Source organism: Capra hircus, chromosome 6 (genome assembly GCF_001704415.2).
Source record: "Capra hircus breed San Clemente chromosome 6, ASM170441v1, whole genome shotgun sequence".
NCBI lineage: Eukaryota > Metazoa > Chordata > Mammalia > Artiodactyla > Bovidae > Capra > Capra hircus.
This window is the reverse complement of record NC_030813.1, coordinates 26,290,865-26,317,169: the sequence shown is the minus strand read 5'-3', so window position 1 is coordinate 26,317,169 and position 26,305 is coordinate 26,290,865. Positions and strand designations below refer to the sequence as shown.

Sequence of the window (26,305 nt, the reverse complement as noted above, 5' to 3'; positions counted from 1 at the left end):
AGATAAAAACAAAAGAACTGGCTAATCAGTCTTTGGAGGGAGAAATCTATTATAAACAAAATGACAAAGGTGAAAAATATTAAAAAGATTTAACAAAGATTCACAATCTAAACGTTAAAAACTTGTTGATTAAATATACACACATGTAAAATGAAAGGCAAATGATATTTTTGTATGAAAAATACAAAAATACTTTGTATGAAAAATAATGTTCAGTTCCACATTGTTGAACATAGTTCTGTTTTTGCCAAATAAATCCTCTACTTCAAATTACTGTCCAAATGCTTTATTACTGTCCAAATTACTGTCCAAATGCTTCTGGCCTTTGTTGTGGAACCTGTTACTTTTGTTGCCACCTCCTGATCACTGTCCCCTGCCTTCTACTTCTTTCCTGCTGTCCCCTGACACCTCGGTTGCCCTCGCGCTGTCCCCTGAAGCCTTGATTGCCTTCCTGCTGTCCTCGGAAGTTGTGATACCCTTCCCATGGACCTGCTAGCTCTAGTTGCTCCGTGGCCACAGAAAGCTGCCAGCGCTGTGAATCATGCCACTTTTCCCGTACTTCTGTTACTCATGCAGTAGGGATATCAAAGCAAACACCCTGCTTTCCTTTAAGACCATTCCCTTCACTTTGGAATCAATATCCTCACCCAGCTGCTGTTTAAGTTCTTTCCAAACATAACTAATGTTTGGCATTTCAATTGAGCACCACAAGATCATGGTCAAAAAGCCTGCTTCTGAGTTGATCAAGGAGTGCTGGTCTACCGACGTGGCACCGGAAAAGTGGGCCAGGGCTGCTGCCAGAATCAGCTTCTCAGCTGACCACTTGAAGTGACCGATCAGAGTGGGAGGCACAGAGTCAAAGAGCCTGATGGCATCTTTGCTAGAAGCTTTTATTATTTCTGTTGCAAAAGGAACACCTATTCATTTAAATTTAATTCCCGCTTTTTGCTCCACTTGGGCTAACTGGTATTCTTCTTTGTGCTGGTAAAACCAGATGCAAACCCTGGTCCTCCCAGCTCTCTTGTTCGCCCAGAACCACGAATGTAGGATTCAACATCCTTTGGTGGAGAGCTCTGAGCAACCAGATCACCTCAGGGATGTCTAACCCATGTGCAGCAACATTGGCTGTAACCAAAACTCCAAAATCACCATTTCTAAAACCTTTCAGGGTGATTTCCCTTTGCTTCTATGGAATGTCTCTGGAATGACTGGACTGACTCCAGTACTTTGGCCACCTCATGCGAAGAGTTGACTCATTGGAAAAGACTCTGATGCTGGGACGGATTGGGGGCAGGAAGAGAAGGGGACGACAGAGGATGAGATGGCTGGAAGGCATCATCCTGGAGTTGGTGATGGACAGGGAGGCCTGGTGTGCTGCGATTCATGAGGTTGCAAAGAGTCGGACACAACTGAGGGACTGCACTGAACTGAATGACTGGGCATCCTGTGTTACAACCACATTCTGTGACAACTCCTGGGCTTCTTTCTTCATTTCACATAATATGATAGTGCATCCTTGAAAACCACTGTATACTCAGATCACATCTCCAATGACTGCCACCCTCTGAGTCCAGTGGCACTTGATAGCCAAATGCTCTACAGTGATTGCAGGTTTCTGCATCTTTTTACCAATCAGGTCCACTTGTTCATATGTAGATTTCATGTATTTCTTAGCAACATTATACACCCAGTAGGGGCAAGTTGCAGAAAAAAGCAAAGTTTGGGGATTGTCTTCTGAATCTTTCTTGTCTGCCACACATAAAATCTCTTCCACTTGATCAGCAAAGCCCATATCCAACATCTGGTCATCTTCATCCGGGACAACATGCTCAAGTCTGGTGAGATCTAGCTTGCCATTCTGCAGATGGTCTTTGATACGACCTGGTGTCCCAACCAGGATATCAATCCCATTCTGCGTGCATTCAATTTGTCCTCCATAGGGAGTTTCACCATAAAAACAAGCCACTGCCAGCTTATTTGTGATGTCACAGAAGTCTCTGCTTATTCTTTGTGGATGCAAGAACCAGTACCTCAGGGGCACTGCCTCTCTTCTGGTCTTGCAGTTCTCCAAGAAGTTTCTCAACCAAAGGGATAGCAAAGGAGAATGTCTTTCCAGTTCCTGTCCATGCCTGTGCAATCAAATCCTTCCCCCTATAGACATGGTGAAACGTCTTTGCTTGTATAGGAAACAGGAAGGTCAACCCACAGGCTTTGAGAACTGTAGTAGTTTCTTCAGATATGGGAAAATTAGAGAAAGCTCTTTCTTTTTGCTCCACAGTCATTTCCTGCTCTAACTCACTGTTTTCTTAACTGGCAGCTTCCTTGGAGTTGGAGTCAGGTCCAGAATCAGGGAATCCATTCCTGAAGTTGGGGCTTTTCTCTCGAATTTCGCCATTTATTTCTTATGGACCAACAAACTTAATACACACTTATTTCACCCAGCAATTTCACTTCTGGGTATTCAAGGGAAGGAAATAATGTTTCTACAAAGATAATTATCACATCATAGTTTAAAATAGTGAGAAATTAGGAATAATCTAAATACCTGAAAGGAGGGAATTGGTTATATCAATTATTGCGCATTACCTACACTATCTGCAGAATGTATCTGCATAACGCATTCTCTGCATTATTGTCTACACTATCTATAGACTAAGACACTTTCATTAACAATCATTCTGCAGATGAATACTTGCTGACATAAAAAAATATTCAACCTACCTCTAAAGCTAAAATTATACGTGAGGTACGACAGTATTGGGCTTCTCAAAGGAAATCAACCCTGAATATTTATTGGAAGGACTGATGCTAGAGCTGAAGCTTTGGCGCCTGATGTGAAAAGCGTCTTTTCATTGGAAAAGATGCTAAGGCTGAGAAAGACTGAGGGCAGGAGGAGAAAGGGATGACAGAAGATGAGATGGTTGGATGGCCTAGCTCAATTGACATGAGTTTGAGCAAACTCAGGGAGACAGTGAAGGACAGGGAAGCCTGGAGTGCTGCAGTCCATGAGGCTGCAAACAGTTGGACTTGACTGAGTGATTGGATAGCCAACGTGGCTCAGTGGGTAAAGAATCTGCCGGTGATGCAGGAAACACAGGAGATGTGGGTTGTGATCCCTGGGTCAGGAAGAATCCCTGGAGGAAGGCACGGTAACCCACTCTGGTATTCTTGGCCTGGAGAATCTCGTGGACAGAGGTGCTGCTGGGCTACAGTCACAGAGCTGCACAGAGTCGGACACAACTGGAGCGACTGAACATCATGTAGCGCGTGACAGTGTTAGCTGCACCCTTCTGTACGTTTTGAAACATACACAACAAAAAGTTTTCTCTGAGAGTAAAAATATGGTTTTCTTTTTCCTTCTTTTGCTATTATTTTCTGAAATTCTGTCTTCACTGGGCATAGAACACATACCAGAAAGGAAAGATCATTTTTTGATAATAATTAAAAAAGAACAGGGACTTCTCTGATGGTCCAGTGGTTAAAACACCACATTTCCACTGCAGGGGGCACAGGTTTGATCCCTGGTCAAGGAATTAAGATTCCCACATACAGTGCAGCCAAAAAGAAAAGAAGAAGATGAAAGAAAATTTTTTCTTGAACTGAATAAAAATGAAAATACAGTATATCAACTTTTACAAATTATAGAAAAAAGAAAGTAACCCAAATCCAGGCCTATGAACCAGTAGTCAGAAGTGCACTAGTGCTCCCATAATTATTTTGTATTCTAAATTGGAAACAGCTTTGAAATCAAAGTTCAATCCTTGAGCTGACTACAGTGCCCTGCTCTGGCCTCTGAGCTTTGTTACCTGTGGCCCCTTTCAAGGAGGGTGTGGGCAACTCTCCCATGTGCCAGGCACCAAGTGCTGGGCTAGAAGGAGAGTGTAGGTCTTCAGCAATAAGAAAAGGAGGTGCCTGAAGACACACACAGTAATGATAGATGGCACTACCTTCGGGTTTTATATGTTAGAAGTTGCATGTGTGAATCGTATGCCTGCCGTGCTATTTATAGGTGTTCTAATCAGAACCTCCCATATTGCAGCAACTGAGGAATCACTAAGTTAATTAATAGAAGTTGCACAGCCGGCTACAAGAAAGATGCCAAAGGAGAAACCAAATCAACAAAGAAGTGTTTTTTCCTTGTAAGGAAACTGTGCTCCTCAAATTCAAGATATATACCAACTTAAAGATGTCTAAGGCAAGAAAGCAGGAAAACATTCCATTCTTTCCCTCCCCTTTGGAAGTGTGTTTTCAGGCTTTCCTAATAGATATGATTTTTCATGAGTAACTTCAACTGATAGACAACGAGTGTATTCTTCTTTGCTGGTTAGGGTCAGGAGGTTGTAACTTTTTATTGTATCATCTTGGTGGAAAGGACTCTCTGAAGCCACTTGCAACCACACGTTGCTGTAAGACCTTGAGTTGCGGGGCACAGGAGAACAATGGACAAAGAATAAACACAGGATGCGTTCTTCACTCTGCATTGTTTAGTGTTCAAAGAACACACTGAGTAATGGCTGCTGGTGCCACAGTGATAGGCATTCACACGTGTGCTGTGCCCTCTTTTCAGGTCTGTGAGAAACAGGCAACCAAAGGAAGTCTAGACCTGGGTACCTTCTCTTTGCTCGGTTTTAAGGAGAGCTGAAACTGAGTCCTGTGGAGTGTCATATGAAACTCTTGATATCAGGGTTAAAACTTTCCAGCACGCATGGTGAAAAAAATTATAGTCACAATAACAACTTCAATGTGTTGAATGTGGCAGCATATTTTTTTAAAAAAAAGACCAGAGGTTTGGGATTAGACTTAGTTCAAATCCTCGTTTGTTTCTTATTAGAGGTGTAGCCTTCACCTCAGTGAATTTCAAGCTCTTTGCTAAAAAATTGGAGTAAAATCACGTATCAAAAAATTCATAAGGTGCATAGAGCTTTATGCTGCATTTTCAAACACACTCTCTCATTTGATCTTTGCAATTATCCCCAAAAGATGCTATTAACTCTAATTTATAGTTGAGAAACCTGAGGCTCAGAAACTGAAATGTTAGCAGCTTGTACAACTCAATAACAACACAACAAAAAACCCAACCAAAAAATGGGCAGAAGACCTAAATAGATATTTCTCCAAAGAAGACATACAGATGGCAAACAGACCCATGAAAAGATGCTCAACATCACTGATTATTAGAGAAACACAAATCAAAACTACAATGAGATACCACCTCACACCAGTCAGAATGGTCGTCATCAAAATGACTGCAAATAACAAATACTAGAGAGGGTGTAAAGTAAAGCAAATCCTCCTACACTGTTGGTAAGAATATAAATTGGCACAGCCACTATGGAGAACAGTATGGAGGTTCCTTAAAAAAAAAAACTAAACTAAAAATAGAACTACCATATGATCCAACAAATGGAAGGGAAAAATTGGAAGCAGGGACAGATTTTATTTTTGGGGGTCCAAAATCATTGCAGACAGTGACCACACCCATGAAATTAAAGATGCTTGCTCCTTGGAAGTAAAGCTATGGCAAACCTAGACAGGGTATTAAAAAGCAGAGACGTCATTTTACCGACAAAGGTCTGCATAGTCAAACCTGTCATTTTTTCCAGCAGCTATGTACAGATGTGAGAGTTGGACCATAAAGAAAGCTGAGCAGTGAAGAATTGATGCTTCTGAACTGTGGTGCTGGAGAAGACTCTTGAGAATCCCCTAGACTGCAAGGAGATCAAACCAGTCAATCCTAAAGGAAATCAGTCCAGATTTCTGGAAATATTCATTGGTAGGACTGGTGCTGAAGCTGAAGTTCCAATACATTGTCCACCTGATGTGAAGAGTTGACTCTTTGGAAAAGACCCCCGTGCTGGGAAAGACTGGGGGCAGGAGGAGAAGTGGGCAACAGAGGATGAGATGGTTGAATGGCATCACTGATTCAATGGACAAGAGTTTGAGCAAACTCTGGGAGATAGTGAAGGACAGGAAAGCCTGGTGTGCTGCAGTCCATGGGGTCACAAACAGTAGGACACAACTGAGCGACTGAACAACAATGTGATCCCGCAATCCCACTCCTAGGCACGTATCTTGAGAAAACTATACTTCAAAAAGATACATGCACCCCTGTGTTCATAGCAGCACTATTTACAGTAGCCAAGACATGGAAACAACCTAAATGTCTATCTGTAGACGAATGGATAAAGAAGATGTGGTGGATATACACAATGGAATACTGCTCAACTGTAAAAAGAGTGAATGAAATAATGCCATGTGCAGCAACATGTATGGATGCAGAGATTATCACACTAAGTAAGAAAGAGAAAGACAAATATAGATCACTTATATATGTAATCTAAAATACGACACAAATGAACTCATCTACAAAACCAGAAACAGACTCTCAGACAGAGAACAGACTTGCAGTTGCCAAGGGGGTGGGGGGTGGAGGAGGGACGGAGTGGGAGTTTGGGATTAGTAGATGCAAACTGGAGCTTCCCTGGTGGCTCAGATGGTAAAGCATCTGTCTGCAATGCAGGAGACCCGGGTTTGATCCCTGGGTTGGGAAGATCCCCTGGAGAGGGAAATGGCAGCCCACTCCAGTAATCTTGCCTAGAAAACCCCATGGACAGCGGAGCCTGGTAGGCTATTGTCCATGGGGTTGCAAAGAGTCAGACACAACTGAGCGACTTCACTTTATGAGTATATATAGAATGAATAACCCATAGGTTCCTACTGTACAGTACAGGTACCAATATTCAATATCCTATAATAAACCATAATGGAAAAGAACATATAATATATATGCATTATATAAACAACAGAATCACCTTGCTGTACAGCAGAAATTAATACAACACTGTAAATCAACTATACTTCAATAAAATAAAAAAATTTTTAAAGGGAAATTGAAATGTCTTGTTTTAAATCACACAGGATAAGGACATGTATCTTCTGACTCATTGTCCTATGCTCTTCCCACAAAACACACAAAATATATTCTAACCAATTAAGCAATAAGGAAAATGAGTTGAAAGAACGAGGAGCTAGCTGGCCTTAGATATGGCTTCTCTCTGCTTAACCCCAGAAGCCAGTGAGCTGGAGCTCAGCTGAGAAAGCAGCACATGACTATGAAGGTGGCCCTCTGCTTATAGAAGTGAACTCAAATCTAAATTGGCCTAGTCAATTAGGAATTTGATTCTACCTACAGGAAGAGGATTTTACACATTAGCACTCCTAAAATTGTATGAGTAGAAGATGGTCTCGATTAACTTGTATAGCAAAAACTGATTATAACGTAAGACCAAGGTTTCCGCCTAAAAGCCGCCATAAAAGCTCAACAAAATAAGAGCTAATTCCACAAAGCTAACTTTGCCTTTTGCACTCATGGATAGTTTCATGACTCTAGTCTGGATCATTAGCTCACTTTATTACCCGTTGTGTCTTTCAGTATCCATTGGGTCCTCTCTCTGCCAAATTCTGCCTGGTACTATAATTCAGGAGCTTTGAGAAACATGAAATTTATGGTCTGGGATTTTTCTAGTTGTATAATGCAATGCTGTTAACTTCATTTAAAAAAAAACTGATTCAAAATGTGAGATCACATTAATGATTAATTCTTCATAAGGTCAAAAGTCCATACATATGGTCTAAAACGTCCCTTCTAGATACAATTCTCTTGATAGTATAATTAAAAGCTTAAACTCTAAAGTAAGAGAGGACTGGGTTCTAAACTCAGTTCTAGCTGTGGGATCTCAGAGGAATTATTTACATATCCTCAGTTTCCTGATCTGTAAAATGATGACAAGGATTGTATTTACCTTATAGAATCATTTGGAGGCATTTGAATGAAATAATGTTTGCAATATGCTTAGTAACTCCTGGAAAACAGTCATCATTCAAGAACCTTACTGCTATCATTATTCATCAAGTATTTATTCCCTAATGTCTCAGTGGTAGAAAAAAAAATCTGCCTGCCAATGCAAGAGATGTGGGTTCAAACCAGGGTCAGAAAGATCCCCCAGAGAACAACCCATTCCAGTATTCTTACCTGGGAAATCCCATGGACAGAGGAGCCTGGAGGGCTAGGGTCCATGGGGTCTCAAAGAGCTGGACATGACTTGGCAACTAAACAGTAAACAATATCTGGCAAATACTGCAGCAGCGGAGTGTGGTTCTATTCGGGAGGCCAAGGTGACCAATGCCTGGTGCATAGCAATTGCTCAAGCAGCAATTAGCTTCTGATAGTAGTGAAACAAGTCAAGGGGGGGTCACTACAGAAGACTCCAACTCTAAGATGCCACCTAGAAAAGTCACCTGATCAGGAGCAATATCCTTAAATTATAAAAAGTATCAACAATTGAATTTCAAAAAGGCAACAAACCAAAAGAAGATTCTCAGAAAGAAATACAAATATTGAGAAAAAGAATACATAAAGATGATTTGAAAACAAGATTCCTATGCTTTATACTTTCAGTAGATATATATTACTATAATAATTACTATTTTTGTGTTACAAAAATCTCCATAGACCTAAGGTTTAAAATGTCTATAAATGAAGCATGCAGTCTCCTCCTCTGCATTTCCCCAGTTACAAGCACATGTTGGAATTCCGTCATGATTTGGCTGCAAAGAAGAGGCCTATTGTGGTCATCTCAAAGAGTAAGGCTTGGCAGAGCATTCTGTAGGTAAAGAGAACGTTCAATCATCATTGTTAAACAAGGAAGAGAAAGAAAAGAAGGTTTGAATTTCAAGAACGGGATTATAAATTAAATCAGACTCAGAACAGGTTTGAGGCCATGTTTCTTTCACATCTCTTGGTCCTCTTTGTCTTCCAATAATTCTTTTATGATGGGCTCCCTTCCTAGGAAGTTACCTGATTCAGAATCCTGGACCTTAGTCTTTCCCTTGTATTTTTAGGTCAAATCACCAAGTCCTGGGTCCTATCTCTTAAACAAATCTGTAACTTACTGTCCTCCTTTTCAAAGCCACCACAACTACCTTCACTGAAGTCCATGGATTCTGGGGATAACTTCCTGTTCAGTCTCTAAGCATCTGAGTCAAAACACACTGGATTTTTATTCCAAAAGATATCACTGACATGTATTTCATGATTCCCTGACTTATACTTTATGCTTTCATCATATTTATGTTATTTAACATCATTTTTTCATGAGTTCTTTTTAAAGATGACTACTATAATCAGGGGAAAATGATGTTTTAAATCTGATAAATCAAGGTTAATCTGTAAAAGGATATCAAAGTCATCAAACCAGGAATGAGTTTGATTATTAAATATACTGTATCTCTATTATAAGAGTACTGAAAGAATTGGCAAAAATTTAATTGAGGATTTTCTGTACAGTTTGGAGTAAAAACTAAAGGATCATGTAGCCTCTCCCCCACAAGTAGGTGGAGCATATTTTCTGAGTGGTTGAGGACAATTCTATTTCATGACTGTTGTCCTAGAATAATCATTATTTATCCAGCTTGGGGAATAAATTTTATCATCACTGTATCTAGAATGGATATATCATACAGTACGTTTTCCTCTTTTTTCCTTGTAAAAGGATTCCCTTACTTGGGAAGTACCCATTATATGGGATTCCAGGAAGGTTGAACCCCACATGGTAACTCTCCCAACCTTTATTCTCCATAAGTAGACACATGCTTCCAGCATGGCTGGTCGGAATAACCCTTATCTTGGACCACAGTTTAGGAATAAGCATATAAATCAAGCTATCCAGCAGAGTCCTTTCTGAAACAGTTTTACAGGCACTTTCTGGGACAATTCTGTTTTATCTGGGTTTGTTCAAGTGGTTGGATATTAGCTTTGGGGTTCCAGGGACTTCTTAGCCTGCCAGGTAGAGAAAGATTGTCTCAAAGTGAGAACGCCACAATGACATCACTGACTATGCCTCAAGTCAGCCACTTACCAGTCTCCCCAGTTCAATAAGACATGACATTTTGGGGCTTCCTTGGTGGTCTGAAGGTGAAGGTGAAGGTGAAGTCGCTCAGTCATGTCCGACTCTTTGCGTCCCCGTGCACTGTAACCTACTAGGCTTCTCCGTCCATGGGATTCTCCAGGCAAGGATACTGGAGTGGGTTGCCATTTCCTTCTCCAGGGGATCTTCCCGACCCAGGGATCGAACCCTGGTCTCCCGCATTGGAGGCAGACGCTTTAACCTCTGAGCCACCAGGGAAGTGGTTAAGAATTCACCTGCCAATACAGGGGACACAGGTTCAATTCCTGGTCCAGGGAGATCTCACCCACCCTAGGGCAATTAAGCCCACGCACTACTGAGCCAGGGCACTAGAGTCCCTGAGCTGCAACTACTGAGCCCACCACAACTACTGAAGTCCAAGCGTCTAGAGGCTGTGCTCTGCACCAAGAGAAGCCACCACAGTGAGAAGTCTGGGAACCACAACAAAGAGGAGCCCCCACTCACCACAACTAGAGAAACCCCACGTGCAGGAACAAAGACCTAGCATAGCCAAAAACTAATCAATCAATCAATCTTCAAAAAGAGATGTGACTTTTTAATAATCAGTTTAAATGGTTCTAATTAATAGAACTATTAATTAGCCCAGCTCTCCTTCCAGTGTATAACATGAACCCCTAATGAAATTGAACATCATATGAAATCCCATAAAGGCAGAGATTTCCATTCTTGAGATTTCTCTAATGGAAAAGAGAACACATATTAGTTAAAGCACTTAATAATACTTATTAACTAAATGTAAATCATTGTTACAGTTATAACCACAAGGGAGTAACCAGCATATTTGAGGTGCAACTCTTGCAAACTACAAGGGAAGTCTCAGAGGAAGAGCAGTATGTTCGTTGCATCTTAATGACTCTTTCTGAGATAAGAACCGGCTGGAAGCACATGACTCCTGGTTACATGTGGCTTATCTGCCAGATGCTGCCTAATTTGCACCCTCTTTCTGACCCCACCCCTCAGTCTCCACAGATTCAGGAGCTGGCATGAAAAGAGGGTCTGCAAAGAGGTGAGACGGCTATTTTTGCATATCACTCGGTAAATTTTAAGAGCTGAAAATGTAATTAATTTTAGGCTACCTCAAAATATACCTGAGTCAAAACACCTGCATCAAAGAAGCAACTTCAAAGTACCAGGTATCGACCGCCTCTTTCTGTTGGGTCTTGCTCCCTTAATTCAGTTTCCATCCAGACTCTCGAGGGAATTTTGTAAGATGAAAACCTGATCTAATCATGACCTTATTTAAAGTCCCTCTGGCTCCTGTTTTCCTTTCTCCCACCCCATCCCCACGTGGGTTCCCAGCTCCAGTTACGTCAAACTATACGCAGGTCCCTGAATCCCCACGTGACTCATGACCCCATACCCCTACAAACCCTCCCCTGCCTGATGAACTCTTCATCTTGGGTCATCTCCTCTGAGAAAGACTCCTGGGTCTCTCCAGACAGGGCTAGTTAAGTGCTTCCTGCTCTGGGCTCCCTCAGCATTCTCTGCTGATTCTCTAATATCACACTTACTCCTTCAGAGGTCTTACTTGTCTCCTATTTGTCTCTCCTGCTAGGCTGTGGATTCTTCAAGGGCAGAGGATATGTCTTCTTTATCTTTGTCGCCTTTGAACTTGGCATAGTACATCGTATGGCAGTTGTTCAAGAAATGTTTGTTGAATGAGTAAATTAGTAAATGCATGTATCAATGAATAAATGGGTAACAAATTGAGCATAAGAAACCAACCATAATAGGATGATTACACTGAATGTCTCTCGCAGCTACACAATTTTTAATTTGTTCATGTGAAATTGGAAGTTGTTAGTTTCCTGCCTGCCCCACAGGGGGAAGGGACATTTGTGCTGATATTTAGGGTTTGAGAATAAAGTTCTGTTCATCATTCATTAGCTGTACTTCAAGGGCATGATAGTTCATCTGCCAGAAGTTTAAGGACTCCACTTGATTTAGAAGATTCCTGGATATTAAATTAGATAATACAAGAGATAAAACATGTAAAGAACAGTGTATGGCACAAGCAGGCATTAAAAGTGCTAATACTAATACTATTGTTATTGTCATCACCAGCATCAGGAACAGCAGCAGCCTTAAGGAATCGAGCTGTTGCTTATAGCAGCAGAGCCCAGAAGTTAGAAAGCACAGGGTTTGGAGTCAACCGCCTGGGTTTATATCCTGCTTCCACCACCTACTTGACAACTGGCCTTTAAAAAGTAATCACTGAAGGATAAGGGGAGGGGATCGTTAGGGTGTTTGGGATGGATATGTACACATGGCTATGTTTAAGACAGTAACATGGAAACATACATTACCATATGTAAAATAGATAGCCAATGGGAATTTACTGTATGACTCATGGAGGTCAAACCAGGGCTCCATAACAACCATGAGGGGCGGGAGGGAGGCTCAGGTGGGAGGGGACATGGGTAAACCTATGACTGCTTCATGTGGGTGTTTAGTAGAAGCCAATGCAATACTATGAAGCAATTATTCTTCAATTAAAATAAATACATAAATAAAATAAAAATAAATAAATAAAATGGATAACCAGCAAGGACCTACCGTATAGCACATGGAACTCTGCTCAACGTTATGCTGCAGTCTGGAGGGCAGGGGAGTTTCAGGGGAACTGGATCCATGTATAAATGCGGCTCAGTGCCTCTCCTGCTCACTGAAACTATCACCACATTGTTAATGGGCTATTCAGTTCAGTTCAGTTCAGTCCAGTCGCTCAGTCGTGTCCGACTCTTTGCGACCCCATGAATCGCAGCACGCCAGGCCTCCCTGTCCATCACCAACTTCCAGAGTTCACTCAAACTCACGTCCACCGAGTCAGTGATGCCATCCAGCCATCTCATCCTCTGTCGTCCCCTTCTCCTCCTGCCCCCAATCCCTCCCAGCATCAGAGTCTTTTCCAATGAGTCAACTCTTCGCATGAGGTGGCCAAAGTACTGGAGTTTCAGCTTTAACATCATTCCTTCCAAAGAACACCCAGGACTGATCTCCTTTAGGATTGACTGCTTGGATCTCCTTGCAGTCCAAGGGACTCTCAAGAGTCTTCTCCAACACCACAGTTCAAAAGCATCAATTCTTCAGCGCTCAGCTTTCTTCACCGTCCAATTCTCACATCCATACACGATCACTGGAAAAACCATAGCCTTGACTAGACAGACCTTTGTTGGCAAAGTAATGTCTCTGCTTTTCAATATGCTGTCTAGGTTGGTTATAACTTTTCTTCCAAGGAGTAAGTGTCTTTTAATTTCACGGCTGGAGTCACCATCTGCAGTGATTTTGGAGCCCAAAAATATAAAGTCTGACACTGTTTCTACTGTTTCCCCATCTATTTCCTATGTAGTGATAGGACCAGACAACAATACAAAATTAACAGTTTGAAAAAAAAAACAGTAATCACATGTCTGTTCTGTGCCAAGGGGGCAGGGGGGAAAGGATGGGCTGGGAGTTTGGGGTTAGCAGATGCAAACTATTATATATAAAATTGATAAACAACAAGGTCCTACTGAACAGCACAGGGAACTATATTCAATATCCTATGATAAGCAGGAAATGGAAAAGAAACTGACTCACTTTGCTGTACAACAGAAATTAACCCAACATTGTAAATCAACTATTCTTCAATAAAATAAATTTTTTAAAAATATGAAAGTTAAAGATATCTTAATGATTTCTGAATCTGAGTTGCCTAATCTATAAAATGAAGATGTATGCATTTAACAAGCATTGATAGATTGATTTTTCTGTGCCAAGAATTTTTCTAGGTGCCTGGGATCCACAGCAAATAACATGAATACCCCTGATCACATGAGGTTTACACTCACAAAATAAAATCTATCAGAATAAATGAAATGTATCATAAATTAAATTTTTATGGTGATAAGTGCCATGACTGAAAGAAAAGCCAGGATGTGGATGGGGAGTGTGACAGGATTGCATTTTAAACAGAGTAGCCACAAAAGGGGACATTTGTGTAAGTCTGAAAGTGGAAAGAGAGCGAGAACAGGGCTAAGGTGGGAGTGTGGGCGCAGCAAGGAGGCGAGCATGACCAAGTCAGGGGTTGGGGTGGAAAGTACTAGCATGAAGTCAGACATCAGGGATGGACCTCGGAGGCCTGTTGGAAGAACGTTGACTTTTCTCTGAACGGAATCCCATTGGAGGGTTTTGAGCAAAGGTGTGACTTGACTTCTAGGGTCACCCGGACAACTGTTCTGAAAATGAGAAGGGCAGAAGCTAGGAGGCTATGGTAATAATTCAGAGTAGATGGTAAAAGGGAGCTTCATGGCCTGTAATTGTGATATTTTCCTTCCATCTCACAGAAAATGGTTACAATTACTTACTATATCAGAAGGGCAGCTTCTAGGAAATTATTGTACTCCAGTATGCAAACCTGTGATGCCTCTGATGTGAGTGGCAAGTCTTTACTGGTGCGGTATGCAACCTGTGGAAACACGTGTGTTGAGGGAGAGAGAAAGAATATTAAAGATGACCGCAAGTTTTCGGTTTGAGCAATGGGAAGGGTAATATTTCCACGAATTAAGAAGAGTAAGTGGTGACTCAGTGGTAAAGACTCTTCCTGTCGATGCAGGAGACATGGGTTCAATCCCTGGGTCAGGAAAGTCCCCTGGAGAAGGAAATGGCAGCCCACTCCAGTATTCTTGCCTGGGAAATCCCATGGACAGAGGAGCCTGGTGGGCTACAGTCCATGAGATCACAAAAGAGCTGGGCATGACTCAGGGACTAAACAACAATGAGGAAAATTTGTGGTGGCGGAGGCAGGAGATTCATTTTGAGCATGTTGAATTTTAGAAGTGTGGTGCTGAGGATAATAATGGAACTTGTCTCTCAGGATTATTGTGAAGATTAGTTGGTATGTGTAAGTGTCAAAAGCTATCAGTAGTTGTTCAATAAGTGCTAAATCTTGGACTTCCCTGGTGGCCCAGTAGTATAAAATCCACTTGCCAGTGTGGAGGACCCGGGTTTGATCCCCGGTATTCCATATGCCGCTACAACTACGAAGCCCACACACCTCGAGCCTGTGCTCCAAAGACCAACCAGCGTACAGAGAAGCCTGCACACTGCAGTGAGGAGCGGCCCTGCTTGCCACAACTAGAGTAAACCCACGCCCAGCAACAAAGATTCAGTGTAGCCAAAGGTGACATGAATTAATTACTATATATCAATAAACGCCAGATTCTGTCACTGTCAGGTAACTTGAATTTTCGATGTACACATTTAAATTTAGACTGTAAAAAATACAAATAAATTTAAACTGTACATATATATATATATATACACAATATAAGATCATAGATGTATATATGTAGTCATAGGATCATATTCTAAGTGGTTAGCATTCCAGGCTCACTATTCCAAAACATAATTCTAAAACTACAATCCAGGCTGATCTTCTACCATCAGATTAAAAATAATGAACACACATAATATACACACATATCTGTCTGCCTTCTATCTTTGATTAAACATGTGCGTGTGTGTGTTTGGAGCAGAGGTGGCATTTGCTTTGCAAAGTCCTCTCTCCTCTTCCTCTGCTGCACATATGGGCTCCTTGTCCTGACCGAGTAATAATATACAAACAAGCACGAAGCCACTGAAGAATAAAACTGATTATCCTTCAGAATTCCTTTTCTGTCTCTCATCAGACCTGACAAAACAGGAATGCTCAAATCTAGGTTGTAAAAATGAAATTACATTTTGGTTTTTATTACCTGTGATACCACTGAAGCAGAATATTTTGATGTGACTGTTTAAAAATTCCCCTGTCAGCATGTAACAACACATCTGTTACAATCAACTTTGGCAGGTTGCTCTCCCACTCACTCTTAATTCTCTGGACCAGGCTAAGCTACACTAAGAAGACGGGTTTTGGTAAAGTTACGTATTTTGAAAAATACTCTCTTTTGAAAAAGCAACAACAGCAAAACTCTGTAGAATTCAGTGGTGGCAATGTGGGGAGAGAAAGAAGTCAGATGCTAAATGATCTAACCCAAAGACATTTTAGTATCAAATTGTGCTGGACACGGCTTAGGATTTACACAAAGCATGTGCTTAGTAGGCATTTTCATCCCTCTCTAAGCTTCCACCAGGTTTTCTGTTTTGTACAATAGTACCTTTTAAAGTTACTGAATAGTTAATATTTTAATGTACATTTTCATATGCATATAGAAATGTCCAGTTGGGGGATACTTTTTGTTTCATATAAACATGTCATGTATTTTGGTCAACTTATTTAAAACTTTTATAATGATATGTTCATATATGAGAATAAATGCTTATATATATATAGTATAAAAAATAGAGGAATGAATACTTGGGGGGCTCAACTTAAGAAAGTTAAAACAAAAGCTTTCAATGTGCCCAGGTCACGCCTTTATGGTCAAACTGCCTTTCTCCTCTGAAAGGTAATTATGTTTCTACTCTCCTAAAATTGGCACTATTTGTTCCCTTACTTACCTTTAGTTTTATTACATATGTATGTATCTATTCATTATTTATAGATGATAAAGTTTGAAAGTTTTTGACCTTTATATATAGGTAATTGTGCTATAGTTATTTTTCTGGGACATGCTTTTTCCATCAATGTCACTTTTATAAGATAAATCCACATTGAAATTTGTAGCCATTGTTCAATCATCTTTCTACTGTATAGTATTTCATTGTATGAATGGATACAAAAATATTTTTTCTTTTTCTCCATTCACTGGACATTTTGGTGATGTGCAATCTTTTATAAACAGTGCTGCTATGAATATTTTTCTCTCCCAGTGCCCACGTCCAGAAGTTTCTTGGACATACACCGAGGGTGGGCATATATCAAGAATATATACCACAGGTGGAATGAACACGTAATATTTGTCAAGTGTTCTCACAGGTGTAGCAAAATGTCAAGCTCTGATAATGTCAAGGTGTGAAGCAAGCACAACTCTTTTAGTCCTGGCAGAGTATAAGATGGTATGTTTGCATGCTGATTGGTTTCAGTGTGTCTGACTCTGTGTGACCCCATGGACTGTTGTCTGCCAGGCTCCTCTGTCCATGGGATCCAGGCAAGCATACTGGGTGGGTTGCCATGCTCTTTTCCAGGGGATCTTCCTGTTGCAGGGATCAAACCTATATGCATTGCCAGGCGGGTTCTTTACCACTAGCACCACCTGTTTAAGTGATATAAGATGGCATAATTATTCTAAATGGCCGAGGTTTGGTAGAAATGAACACTGATTCATAAATCTCATGCAAATAGTATTTTATTGCCACAAACTGAAAGGACTATGTCATAAGACATCTCAAAGTACGTGAAGCTAGGGCTGTTCCGTGAGCATTCTGTTAGAACCCTTCTACTCCCTTCTATTTAGGCTGAGGGCAACGACCATTGGCTTGTCCATGGTAAGGTCTCTGAGGATGTGAGAACTTCTTAGTTAAGAAAAACTTCTTTTAGTGAGCCCAGTCACCTAGATCTAACATCCGGGTTCCAGGTCCTACTTCTCACTACACTCTCAGTATCTTCTTGTCACTCACCTACATAATTGCAGTACTATTTTGACAGTGATCAGACCATGGACAAGCAAAATCAGTTCCAAGCCTAGGAAGGATGGTGGGGAAAATATACCATCAGATTTACTGTAAATAACAAATTCCTTTCAAAAGTGACTACCAGACTTCCCTGGTAATTCAGCAGCAAAGAACCCATCTGCCAGTGCAAAGGACATGGGTTCAATCCTTGGTCCAGGAAGATCCCACATGCCGTGGAACAACTAAGCCCTCTCAACACAGCTACTGAAACCCACATGCCTAGAGCCCATGCTCCACAACAAAACACATCACCACAATGAGAAGCCTGGGAACTGTAGCTAGAGAGCAGCCTGCATGCAGCAACAAAGACCCAGCAGAGCCAAAAATAAAACACATTTTTTAAAATAGTGGTTACATATTTTAATATTATCACAGACTTAGTATATAGAACACACGTTGCAGATATCTTCTCCAAGACTGTGGCTTATCTCTTCACTTCCTTTAAAGTATGTTTCACAAATTCAAAATAAAAGATTAATTGTGATTTTTCATAGAAATGCTGTTATAATGCTAAAATAGCCCTGAATAGCCAAGAAAATCTTGAGAAAAAAAGAACATAGCTAGAGGAATCATGTTCCCCTGAGTTCAGACTATACTACAAATCTACAGTAATCAAGACAGTATGGTAACTGGCACAAAAACAGACACATGGATTCATGGAATAGGACAGAGTGCACAGAAATAAACCAATGCCCTTATGGTCAATTGATCTATGACAAAGTTGGCAAGAATTCAACAGAGAAAAGACAGTCTCTTCAATAAATGGTGCTGGGAAAACTGGACAGCTACATATAAAAGAATGAAATTAGACTATTCTATAACATCATATACAAAAATAAACTCAAAACAGATTAAAGACCTAAATCTAAGACTATAAAACTTCCATAAGAAAACAGGCAAAACACTACTACATAAATTGTAGCAATATTTTTTGGCTCTGTCTTCTAGAACAAAGGAAATAAGATAAAAAATAAACAAATGGGATCGAATTAAACTTGAGAGCTTTTGTATAGCAAGGGAAACCATAAATAAGACAAAAAGACCACCTACTGAATGGGAGAAAATATTCGCAAATAATGTGACTGATCAGGGATATCTAACATATATAAATAGCTCGTAAACCTCAACATCAAAAAAAAAAAAAAAGGAAAAAAAAGACCCAATTCAAAAATGAGCAGGAGACCAAAAAAGACATTTCTCCAATAAGAAATGCAAATCAAAATCACAATGAGATATTACCTCACACCTGCCAGAATGGGCATCATCAGAAAGGACACAAATCACAGCTGTTGGTAAGGATGTGGAGAAAGGGGAACCCTCATACGCTGCTGGTGGGAACATAAATGGGTACAATCACTGTGGAAAGCAGTATGGAGTTTCCTCAAAAAAAATAAAAATAGGACTACCATATGACTGAGCAATTCCATTCCTGGGTGTATATCTGAATAAACAAAAACACTAATTCAAAAAGATATATGCAATATGGAATTTAGAAAGATGGCAATGATAACTCTGTATGCGAGACAGCAAAAGAGACACAGATGTATACAACAGTCTTTTGGACTCTGTGGGAGAGGGCGAGGGTGGGATGATCTGGGAGAATGGCATTGAAACATTTATAATATCACATGTGAAATGAATCACCAGTCCAGGTTCGATGCCTGATACAGGATGCTCGGGGCTGTTGCACTGGGATGACCCAGACGGATGGTATGGTGAGGGAGGTGGCGGAGGGTGGGGGAGTGGGGGGGTGGGGGTGGGGGTGGGGGTGGGGGGAGGTCAGGATGGGGAACACATGTACACCCGTGGCAGATTCAGGTTGATGTACAGCAAAACCAATACAATATTGTAAAGAAATTAGCCTCCAATTAAAATAAATAAATTTATATTAAAAAAAGATATATGTAGCCACAGGGTTCATAGCAGCATTATTTATAATTGCCAAGATACAGAAGCAACCCAAGTGTCCATCAGCAGATGAATGGATAAAGAAGATATGATATATGTATACACAATGGAATATTGCTCAGACATAAAAAAGTATGGAATTTTGTCCTTTGCAACAACATGAATGGACTTGGGGAGTATTATGCTTAGTGAAATATGTTAAACAGAGAAAGACAAATACTGTATGATATCACTTATGTGTGGAATCTAAAAAACATAGCCAACCAGTCAACGTAACAGAAAAGGAATAGACTCACAGACATAAAGAACAAACTTGATCTTTCCTCTCCCAGTGAGGAGAGGAAAGCGGGGAGGAGCAATACAGGGGTAAGAGACTATGAGATACAAACTATTCTGTACAGAATAAGCTATCAGAATATATTGTACAACATGGAAATAGAGCCAATAATTTATAATAACTATAAATGGGATATAACCTTTAAAAAGTATGGATTACTATATATACCTGTAACATATATAATGGTTGGATGGCATCACTGACTCGATGAACATGAGTTTGAAAGCTCTGGGAGTTGGTGGTGGACAGGGAAGCCTGGCGTGCTGCAGTCCATGGGGGTCACAGAGTCAGACATGACTGAGCAACTGAACTGAACTTACATAATATTGTATATCAACTATAATTCAATTAAAAATGATAAAATATATCATAAATATAAGAACTTACAAAAATTACATAATTGTAAGTGGTATTCAGAAATTCAGTACAAATATGAATATTTATATGTTCTGCTTCAAGGTGATATGTAAATGAGATAATTTCCTACATGGAGCCTCAAAACAAAATGCAAAATAGAAATACATCATGATGAAAACATTAAACTGAAATTTATTGGCCTTATTTTCTATTTTTCCCTATTCCTTTATATGCTGCTGCTAAGTTGCTTCAGTTGTGTTCGACTCTGTGCGATCCCACAGACGGCAGCCCACTAGGCTCTGTGTTTTGAAATTTTGTCGAATAGTTATATGAAACCAGAGAACTTCCATATAAGTTTCAAATAAAGAAGAGAAACCTCTATAGTAGACTAAAAAAGATTTTCTAGCACAAGCCCTAAGTAATGCATTTTAGAAGAAAACTGATATATTTTGTCACTAAAAGCATACACCAATGTTACTAAGACATCATTCACAGCTTTATTCCTTACTGTAAAATTAGATCAGGCCAAGACAGTAAAGAATCTGCCTGCAATGCAGGCTTGACCCCTCAGTCTGGAAGATTCCCTGAAGAAGGAAATGGCAACCCATTGCAGTATTTTTGCCTGGAGGATCCCTGGACAGAAGAGCCTGGAGGGCTAAAGTCCATGGGGTCACAAAGAGTTGTACACGACCGAGCAACTAATACTTTCATACTATTGCTAAGGAGTCTGTAACACTTCTGCTACAAATATAGTTCTTGAGGGGAAACAGAATGAGTTATCAGATAAAATTCCTTTATCAAAGGGAACCAGTTGAAGTCATATGGAAGTACTGTCACACGTTCATAGAGTGTGTGTGTGTGTGTGTGTGTGAGTTCTTTTCAGTAGGTTGGAACCTCTGATATGCTGAATACAAATCTGCACTTGGTATACATGCTGTCTGTCCATGAGGGAGAAGGGTTTGGTGGTATCTGTCCCACTTATTACTGAAATCCATGCTACTATAGAGATTTTTCATTAATTGAAAATTTCTGAGAAGTGATATGGGGTGGGGCCAGTGTTGACAGGTGGGGACATCCAGAAAGGGGTTAACAGAATTTGCTCCTGATTGTCTGACCCCACATTGCTATACATACTGGCATTCAATGCTAAGTGACTCTTGACCTTTAATGCTAAGTGACTCTTGACCTTGATTTTGAGTTGAAGGAAATAATGACAAGTAAAAATGAGATGAAATTATATCCACTAATGGTAAAACTGTTTAGCATGCTGTGAGGGGAAAAATTAAGCAGTGACACACACACACAAATCCACTTCTCCCTACTTTCATAGGAAAAAATACTCACAAGACCATAAACAGAAACATAATTTTACTCAAAAGTATTCATATGAGACCATATTAGAGACATTTCTATATTCATAACAGGGTTAATTCCAGGAAGGGCTAAGGAGACCATCTAATGTATTATCTGATCAGGGACACCTTTGAGAATGAAAGGAGGCCCTTTTAACAGTTTTATCAATGTTAAGATAATAGACTTAAAGTGAAACCATCTCAGAGATATATGTCATCTTAGTAAAGACTATTTCTAGGACTTCCTTGATGGTACAGTGAATAAGAATTCACCTGCCAAAGGAGGGGCACAGGTTCAATCCCTGGCCTGGGAAGATCCCACCTGGCCTGGAGCAACTAAACCTGAGCTCCAAAACTACTGAGCTCACAAACCACAATTGCTGAGCCTGCATGCCTAGAGCCTGTACCCTGCCACACGAGAAGCCACCCCAGTGAGAAGATTATACCCTGCATTGAAGAGTAGCTCCCACTCACCACAACTAGAGAAAGCCTGTGCACAGCAATGAAGACCCAGCACAGCCAAAAATAATAATTTTTAAAGGAGACAATTTCTATGATTTCAGGTAACTTGTTTGAATACTACATGTATAGTATTATTAACAGAGTAAATAGTTACCATTCAGGGTGAAATACAATGTTAGCGTTGAGGATAAGCCATTGAGACTTTCTCGGAAGATCAAATTATGACATAAATCATTCAATTGCTGAGTATTTCAATCTTTTCCAATCCTGGATGATTTTCTCATGCCTTAGAGAAATAAATTGATTCTACATATTGAGTATATTTTATAATTTTAATAAAATGTTTTTTAAAAAGAACCCAGAAGAAATACTTTCAAAAGCTGAACTCACCCAGATTGGACTTAATAATCCATCCATCACTCTCTTCCTAGGTGAAACATCCACCCTTGAGTTTCTAGTTTATTGCTATGGAGTGGAGAAAGTACTTGGTAAGAAATTTCACCATGGGATAAATTGAGACAGTAGCATTGAAACATGTACTTTATCATATATAAAATAGATAGCCAGTGAGAATTTGCTGTATGATACAAGGAGCTCAACCTGGTCCTCTGTGACAACTTAGAGGGGTAGGATGGGGTGGGAGGAGGTAGGGAGGTTCAAGAGTGCGGGGACATGTGTATACCTATGGCTGATTCATGTTGATGTATGGCAGAAATGAACACAATGTTGCAAAGCAATTATCCTCCAATTAAAAATAAGTAATTTTTTAAAAAGAATATGAAAAAATGATGAAGATTTTGAAGAGGGAAGAAATGTTTATTGAAAAAAAAAATCTCACCATAATTTCCCCAAAAGCATTTGAAAGATTCACCAAACACCTGCTGCCTATCTCCCAAACTTCTCACTGTGAGAATAATAGAACGAAAAGAGAACTCTAAATTGCATATGGAGTCTCACCAGTGGTTCACAGTGTCTGCAGATCCCTTAGTGAAAGATAGTAAGCAAGTATCATCCTTCTCACTGATATGAAACTGGTAAATAATGGTAACAACAGTAAGTTAACATACTATGCTTTTCTTTCGTTTTTTTATTATGATTAATCTTTTGAGAATGTTTACATTTGCTGGTGATCTGCATGACTCATACACAAAGTAAATTGTCTGCAAATGCCAAAAGTTCTAGAAACCTTTAAAAATGATAGTTCCATGTCAGAACTGAGGCTTGCAGGTCTGAGCCTGAACCAAGATTGCAAAGGGTTGACAGGGTGGATATCGCTCAGGTCTACATCGTTCCTTTATCCTGCAAGAATGAACTCAAGTATCATATTTTACAAACATTTGAGTCCTGTTTGTGTGTCAGAGTTATAACAATGTACAAAAACCAGCCCTTGTCCTCAAAAAACTTCAGAGAATCTGTGAAACCTCAGAGGTTTAAGCGCTACATTAGAGAAAATTTAAGAATCTCTAAAATAGTACAAAAGAGTACCAACCAAGACTTGGGGGAGTCACATCAGACAACTGAAAGCTGAAGGTGTGGTGAAGGAGAGCATTCCTAGCACAAGCAACATGATTTGCACAAACCCAGGAGGTGAGAAAAAGCGTACCATCCCCCAAACTGCGGATCACTCGGTAGGGCAGAGCACCTGGAGGGAAGAGACACTACGATTAACACGATTTACGTGAGCTACATTACAGATCTCCATCCTGGGCACCATAGGCAGCCAGCAAAGAATGTGAGCAGAAGAGGGACGTGACTAGAAGCGCGCTTTAGAAATACTCTGTAGAATGGAAAATGAATGGGAGGGAGGCAAGAAGAGGCAGGGAGACTTGGCAGGGGGCTATAACGGCAATGGGATGATTTAAGAGCAATGATAGCAGTAATTATGGGAATGCAAAGGAAGGGGAAAATAGAGGATGAAAGTGAATTTTGACATTTAATTTTGGTCTTGAAAGATGAGTAAGAGTTTACCAGGCAGGCAAGTAGGGAAGGGCACTCTAGGCACAGCAAAGACAAAGGAAACAAAAGAAAAAGGTATATTCCTGGGCACTCATACAGCAAAGAGATGAGATATGGAGAGAAAGATGGCTTGGGAACAGGGTGGGATGCCACTTGGTTTTTGGGGATGGGGAGTGACATGCCCAGATCTATATTTTAGAAAAACAAAGATAGGGCATAAGAAAAATTTAGAGTATGGGGAGGCGCCACCCTACCAAGCCCCTTTACAACAGCACATCTGATCGCTCCACCTCTGGGCCTCCATAGGAATTCCTTCAAACAGAGGAGATTTGACCAGAACAAGGACACACTGAGATTTCCACAATGAAATGCTTTCAACAGATCCTTGCAGGAATCAGGCTGGTTTTAGGCATTTTGAATTACATGGCACCAGCTGACATCCTCTAAACAATCAGAGCCCCTTCTGGAGTGGAGGAAACTCATGGAAAGTTTAGCAATAGGGAGGGAAATATTCTTCAACATTAGCTACATCTCTTCAAGTGCCCCCTTTTCTTCTCCTTCCCTCGCTGACTAATATAAACCAATCATCTGTTCTGCAGCCTGCTCTGAGGAGGTAAACAAAGTACCAGGGAGAAGGGAAAATACCCTGACTGTTTCCCAGCCTGGAGTGTTTGATTGATTGATTGCAGGAGGGGAAATGTCACTCCTGGCTGTTCAAAAAGGAGCCCTGTGAACACCTGTTCTTTGTAGAAGATGTGGGGAAAAGAGTCATTCTATTAATGCAAGGCCAATGTCCTCACAAGGAATGGGATACAAATGTCACAAAGGGCCATTGTGAGCAAAGCTGCCTTTAATTTGGTGGCTTAGCTAATTTACAACATCCTAGGAGGCAATGGCACCCTACTCCAGTACTCTTGCCTGGAAAATCCCATGGATGGAGGAGCCTGGTAGGCTGCAGTCCATGGGGTCGCTAAGAGTCGGACACGACTGAGTGACTTCACTTTCACGCAGTGGAGAAGGAAATGGCAACCCACTCCAGTGTTCTTTCCTAGAGAATCCCTGGGATGGGGGAGCCTGGTGGGCTGCAGTCTATGGGGTCGCACAGAGTCGGACACAACTGAAGCGACTTAGCAGCAGCAGCAGGAGGAAGTAAACACTCCCACACAAGTATCGGAAATTTCATGAGCGGCTGTGAGCTCTGGCTGTGAGCTCCTGACCCAGGCTTGGGTTTATGATTGAATACAGAGAAAAGATGCCACCGAAGATGGTCCCTGGTCTCTCACAGCACAGCAGGGACTCCAGCAAAGAAAGCTGCTGTCAATTTTTGATTTCTATGACTCATCTCTCACATTTTAATTTTCTGGAATTGGGATGCAGCTCACTGCTGACATGTAACATTTAATGAAGTATTATTTCTTTTCTTGTAAGATGTTCTTCAGTAGATATGTGCCAGCTGATGTGCTGGGAAAGGCATGGACAGATCTACTCCCCTCAGGGGGTGGCGAGCATGTGGTTCAACCAGTGGCCTCTGTCACAGGAGGCTGTTTGCTTATGAAATCTTCCTCCTGCAGAACGGTGCCCACAGAGCTGGATATCCTGGGAGGTCTGACCTCTGGGTGGACATGAGAAGTGCCTTAAGTGGCATAATTGTGGGGTCCCTTCAGCAGGGGACCTCTCATGCATCCTGTTCAGTTCTCATGCATCCTGAAATTCCTGCATTATAAAGTCATTCCTTTAGGTCTTAAAAAGTCATCTTGTCATTGAGAGTTTTCTATTGCATTATTTTCAGATTGAATAGCAGTGAACTCTTTTCCAGTAAAATCTCATTGGCAATAATAGTATATAGATATTTCAATGATACTTGCTTATTGGAAAAAAAAACTTAATCTTTGCACAATTTCTGAATCACCTCCATGGAACACTTGTTTGAAAATTGCTACTCAAATCCACTGAGATATATGGGGAAAAAATTATGAGGGAAGAATCTGGCCGAATAACCTCATTTTACTAAAGAGGCAACCAAAGTTCCGAGAGATTAAGAGGCTCAGCTGCAGGTAGTATTTATGCAGGTGCTGACCGTGGGGATCAGAACCTCTGCCAGCTGACTCCTGGTCTATAGTTCTCAGAGGACAGTAGGTGCCACCTACAAGAGGGGGCAGGCAGAGGTCTACATGCCTGGGTCACCATGTTGCCTGGCTCTGGCCCTGTGCCCTCAGAAGAGATGCCTGCCACCACGCCGCTGCAGCTTCTGCAGCCTGGTCCTCCTTCCTCTCCTCTCCTTTCTGCACCAGCTGCCATCATGAGGGTGGCCATCTCCACACAGAGGCCCGCAACCTCGTGTCAACAGACCAAGC

At 40.8% G+C, this 26,305-nt stretch overlaps 1 pseudogene; it reads right to left on the bottom strand.

Annotated features, from left to right (window-relative positions):
• Positions 271 to 26,264, bottom strand: LOC102186468 (annotated as a pseudogene).